Below are 6,000 nucleotides of genomic sequence, written 5' to 3'. Positions count from 1 at the left end.
TAAGTTTGGTTAATTACAATCTTGTGCGTTGTTCCATTGTGTCACCCAGAAGGACTACTATTCAAGAAGGTAACAAGGTATTGTTGCATAGTGAAGTATTGTATTCCAACCTGTGTATCTATTTGATAGTCCAGTCCTATTCTGGGTCAGTTGTGCCTGAGGAGGGATCGAGCCAATTTGATTGGGTTGTTAGGCAGGGTGTAGACCCAATAATATAATCAGCAGCTCCTGCGGGGGTGGTGCTACACGTGGGGGCTCGTCCGGGATTTCTACAGTCCTGCAATACAACCCTCTCAGCCATAGAATCCCCTCCCACGCAGAAATGGATCCTGTCGCTGCTGCTGAGTGGTGCAAGGAAGAGAATGTCATAGTGGAAAATGGCCTGGTGGTTGAAATCAAGGGAGAAGCCTGGACTGAAGAAAAGCTCCTCCCTGTTTTGAGGGCACTATCCACAGACAGGAAATTCTGGGTGATTGACATGAAAACTGACACCACTGTCCCACACACGTATGCACTGTGTGAGTGGAGGAAGGGGGTCCCTGATTATTTCAACGGAAACAGTGTAAAAACTACTGACCAAACAGAACTTTTCCTGATACATCCAGGAGTTCCTATTGCGGGTCCCTCATCCACCACCCCTGGGGTATCCAGCCAAGAAAAAGGTGTCCAAGAAGGGCATCCTGAGTCATCACCTTTGTCGACTTTTAGCTCAGAACTGTGTGCTGTTCTTGGGGAGATTGTGGCAAAATGTAGTAGGGACTCCTCGAGCTATTTGATGACTGGATATAGGAAGCTCCGGACATTCTCTGGGAAACAGCCTGTGCCTTCAGCAGAAGATGGGTTCGAAGAGTGGTTAGATACCGCCACTCAGGCTTTGGAGGAATGGGAGGTACCAGAACAGCACAAGAAGCAGAGAATCACAGAGAGTTTAAGGGGACCTGCATTAGAGGCTGTACGTAATCTAAAGCTTAGCAAGAAGAACTGCACTGCACAGGATTATTTGGACATTCTGCAAGATGTGTTTGGTCGGACGGAGAACGCGGCTGAACTTCTCTACCAGTTGGACCACTGTTATCAAGAAGAGGGGGAGAAGTTGTCCGAATTCATTAAACGTCTGGATAGGATTATCCACCAGATTCTGTTAAAGAAAGGAATAGACCCCCGGAAAATAGATGAGACTCGTGCACGACAGGTTCTGAGAGGGGCTCAACCTTTAGATCCCATTGCCATACTGTTACGAACTCGTCGAGATGGCGGCATTCTAGAATACCCCGACCTGATTCGAATGGTCAGAGAGGAAGAGGTCATGTTGGACAACAAGAAGAAAAGTCGGCAGTTTGACTCAACTGCCCGGGTTGGAGTGATAAGTGTGGAAGAGGGTGACTCTCAAGTTGAACTCCTAAAGACCCAAGTGTCTCAGTTGATAGAAATGGTGTCCATCCTGACTGGTCAGGTATCCACTCTACCCAAGGGGAGTATATCGGAGAGGCCAGATGAACCTGTTAGTCTCAGCACAGATCCAGAGCCACGGCCTGCAAGATTGTTAACTTGTTTCAACTGCGGGGGAGTTGGGCATGTTAGAAGGGTATGTCCCAGCTCAGGAAAGGTTGCCACGAAAGCTCGCGAGCCAGCGGGAAACTTCAGAGGACACCGGTGAAGGAGTCAACCGGGTGTCTGTCAGTTTTAAGGGACTCCAGGAGTGGTGCAGGATCAGGGAAACCGAGTCAGGGGGTTAGACCCCAATATAACACCCCCAGTTCTAGACTCCGGGTTACTGAGGGAAGGAGAGTCAATGCACACCGGGTTCAGCGGGGGCCCAGATCAAGGAAGAAAAAGGAGAAGAGGGCCAGGGTACAGAGAACTGAATCAGACAACCAGGCTACATCAAGAGAATTCCCAACTAACTTGGTCGGGCCCTCCCCAGTGGTCTCGGTTCAGGTGGAAGGAATTTACACAAGAGCCCTCCTTGACACAGGGGCCCAGGTGACTCTTTTGTATAGAGACTTCTATGATAAATATCTTACCCATCTACCTTTGCAGAAGTTGGAAGATCTGGAGATATGGGGTATTGGGACCCAAAGTTTTCCCTATGACGGGTATCTGCCAATCAAGTTGACCTTTGATCCATCAGTGGCTGGTGAAGCGGAAACCTTCGACACCTTAGCGGTGGTCTGTCCTCGTCCACCAGGGGCCAACAAAAGCTCTCTCATCGTAGGAACAAACACTGACCTGGTAAGGCGCCTTCTGATACAACTGGTCCAGGGACAAGATGCTCAGGCGCCAAGGATCCATCCCATGCTACGGCAGGCCTACCAACGATTAGTGTTGGAGCAAGAGACCCCCGCAGAAGGAGTTGGACGACTCTGGAAGCTGGATAGAGCAGAAAAGGTCTTACAGCCAGGAGAGGTGGCCTGTTTTAAGGCTTCTGTTAAACTCACATGGCAACAGCCGGGTCCCTTCATTATCTTTGAATCAGGTCAAAAGGAGAGACAGAGAGGGATAGAAGTGATCCCTGAGGTGATCCCTTTGAAGGTGTTACAGGAAAACCGTGGAAGGGTTTTAGTGAGTGTCAGAAACACCTCTATTACACCAGTGAAGGTACCGGCCAGAGTGCTCCTGGGCCAAGTCAACCCGGCTACCCCAGTTGCCCCCATTGATTTCAAAGAAAAGGAACAGGGTGAAGCGGTTATAGAGGAGCTTTGCTCTGGAAACGCTGCCCTCCCGCCGGAATGGGTGAAGAGGGCCAAGGCACAACTTGCTCGATGTAGGGAAATATTCTCTAAGGACGAGTTTGACGTGGGATGTGCCAGGAGCGCTACTCATAAGATCCGCCTGAGTGAGGACAAGCCTTTCAGGGAGAGAGTCCGGCGAGTCCCCTTAGGTGACTTAGAAGATCTACGTCAACAGCTGGCAGAGCTCAAAAAGATCGGGATTATCCGAGAATCCAGGAGCCCGTATGCTTCCCCGATAGTGGTAGTCCGGAAGAAAAATGGATCTTTGAGGCTTTGTATCGACTACCGAACGCTGAACAGAAGAACCATCCCAGACCAGTATACCACTCCTCGAATCGAAGATGCCCTACAGAGTCTGTCAGGGGCGAAGTGGTTCAGTGTGATGGACTTGAAGAGTGGGTATTATCAGATCCCCATGCACCCTGAAGATCGGGAGAAAACAGCCTTCATCACCCCTGTGGGGTTCTTTGAGTTCAATCGCATGCCTCAGGGGTTGTCCGGGGCCCCTGCTACCTTCCAAAGGCTGATGGAGAGGACCGTTGGAGATATGAATTTGATAGAGGTACTGGTATACTTGGATGATGTTATCGTGTTTGGCAGAACTTTGGAAGAACATGAGGAGAGGTTGGAAAAGGTCTTGAAGAGGCTACATGAAGAAGGTCTGAAACTTTCTCCTGAGAAGTGCCAATTCTATCAGTCCTCGGTCCATTACCTGGGCCATATCGTGTCTGAAGAAGGGGTGGCCACTGACCCGGACAAGCTGGATGCTGTTGCTTCCTGGCCGAGACCCACAAATGTGACCGAACTCCGGTCATTCTTGGGCTTTTGCTCCTATTACAGGAGGTTTGTGGAGGGGTTCGCCCAGATTGCCCGACCCCTAAATGAGCTCCTGAAGAATGAAGAAGATGATGTCCCTGAGTTGGTAAAGCCGGCGAAGTCCACCATGGGCCCCCGGAAGGCTAAGGAATCCATCCAGGATCAGTGGACCCCGGAATGCGAAGGGGCCTTTGTCCAGCTGAAGGAAACCCTAACCACTGCCCCTGTGTTGGCCTATGCGGACCCCACAAAACCATATGAACTGCATGTTGATGCCAGCCGAGATGGGCTGGGGGGGGTACTTTATCAGGAGCATGAGGGTCATCTGCGACCTGTTGCCTATGTGAGCAGAAGCCTACTGCCTGCTGAAAGGAATTATCCTACTCACAAACTTGAATTCTTGGCCTTGAAGTGGGCAGTGGTTGACAAATTGAAAGACTACCTGTACGGAGCTGAATTCATTGTCAAGACAGATAATAATCCCCTCACCTATCTGTTGACTACGGCCAAGCTGGATGCAACAGGACATCGATGGTTGGCTGCCCTCTCTAGCTTCAATTTTAGCCTGAAGTATCGGCCAGGAATCGGAAATAGGGATGCAGATGCCCTATCCAGAAGGTTGCATGTTCCACAGGAACCTGCGGAAGAATGGACTCATTTGGCTCCAGAAGGGGTGCGTGCCCTATATCAGGGAACTGAATTTCGATCCCGAGGAGGGTCAAGAGCAGAAGAGATTGGGGTTTCGGCTATCGGAGTACCCAAATGCTACTGCCAGGTGACCCAGGTTGAAGGGGAGGGTTTGCCCCGGCTGTCCAAAAGGGACTTGCGGAAGGAGCAGTTGGAAGACCCTTTGGGAAAACTTCTTTTGGGAGCCTTGGAGATCCAGAGCCCTGAGTTGCTTCTAACTGACTCCCCTCAGGGGGCCCGTCTGTTACATAGAGAGTGGACCCGGTTACAGATCAGAGAAGGAGTGGCCTACCGGAGAGGTCCATCTGAAGATCTGGAGGAGAAGTGGCAACTGTTCTTACCAGCTAAATACAGAGAGGGAGTTCTGGCCGCTCTTCATGATAATCATGGCCATCTGGGGCCCGAAAGAACCTTTCAGCTTGTCAGGGACAGGTTCTACTGGCCTTGTATGAGGGCCGAAGTTGAAGGATACTGTCATTCTTGTGTCCGGTGTATACAGAGGAAGACTCTGCCACGTCAAGCAGCCCCAATGGGCCATCTACAAAGTCAGGGACCCATGGAGCTGGTGTGCATTGATTTCCTTTGCTTAGAGCCTGATCTGAGTGGCCAGGGGAATGTCCTTGTGGTAACAGACCATTTTACCAGATATGCTCAAGCATTCCCAACAAGGGATCAGAAGGCCTCAACGGTAGCCAAAGTTCTTGTAGAGAAGTTCTTTGTACATTATGGGTTACCACAACGCCTCCATTCTGATCAGGGAAGGGACTTTGAAAGCAGACTGATCAAGAGACTGTTAGATATGTTAGGCATTCAAAAGACTAGAACCACTCCCTACCATCCACAGGGGGATGCCCAGCCTGAACGATTTAACAGGACTCTTTTGGATATGTTGGGGACTTTGAGCTCAGAGAAGAAACAGCATTGGGGCAAGCACGTAGCTGCCATTGTGCATGCCTACAACAGCACTGTCAGTGACGCTACTGGATATTCCCCTTATCGGCTGATGTTTGGAAGGGAGGCTCGGTTGCCAGTGGATTTGGCCTTTGGCATTTCGCCTGATCATACCTCTTCAGCATCGCATAGAGGATATGTGGACCGACTGCGGAAGAGTCTGAAAGCGGCCTATGACAAGGCTCAGGCCACATCTGATCAACGTGGACTGCGGAATAAAAAAAATTTCGACCTAAAAGTTCGGATCCATGACCTGCAACCAGGGGACAGGGTTTTGTTGAGAAACTTGGGTGTCCCGGGAAAACACAAGTTGGCAGACCGCTGGAAGTCCCAACCTTATGTTATCTGCAAGCAACTGCCAAACCTTCCTGTGTACCAAATTCGGCCTGAAGGAAGTGTGGGTCCATTGAAGGCTTGGCATCGGAACCATTTGCTGCCTCTCTCTGAAGCGGTTCGTATGCCCCCTGTGGAAGACTTGTCAGAGGCCCCTTCGACTTCTCGCCGGTCCAGACCAGTTACCAGATCTCAGACGACGCTCCCAGATGAGGGAGAGGGAAGTTCTCCATCTGAAGATTTGGAAGATGAAGAGGAGGTACCCGACTGGTTGTGGTCATCTCAGTTGCCAGAACCCACACCTGCCTCCCTGTCTTCATCTGACTTGGCTGATAGAGGAGCCCTTCGGGCAGAAGCCCCTGAATTCATACCCTTTCATATGCTTCCAGAAGAAGCAGCTGAGGATGAAGATCCTGAGGAGGAGGTTGCACCCTTCTCTGAAGAAGAACTGACCTCTCTTGAACCATCAGGTTCCTCTGTG

Source organism: Pelophylax lessonae (genome assembly GCF_965119305.1).
Source record: "Pelophylax lessonae genome assembly, chromosome: 1".
In the NCBI taxonomy this organism is placed as follows: domain Eukaryota; kingdom Metazoa; phylum Chordata; class Amphibia; order Anura; family Ranidae; genus Pelophylax; species Pelophylax lessonae.
The sequence above is the reverse complement of the archived record's forward strand: the minus strand, read 5'-3'. Positions refer to the sequence as shown.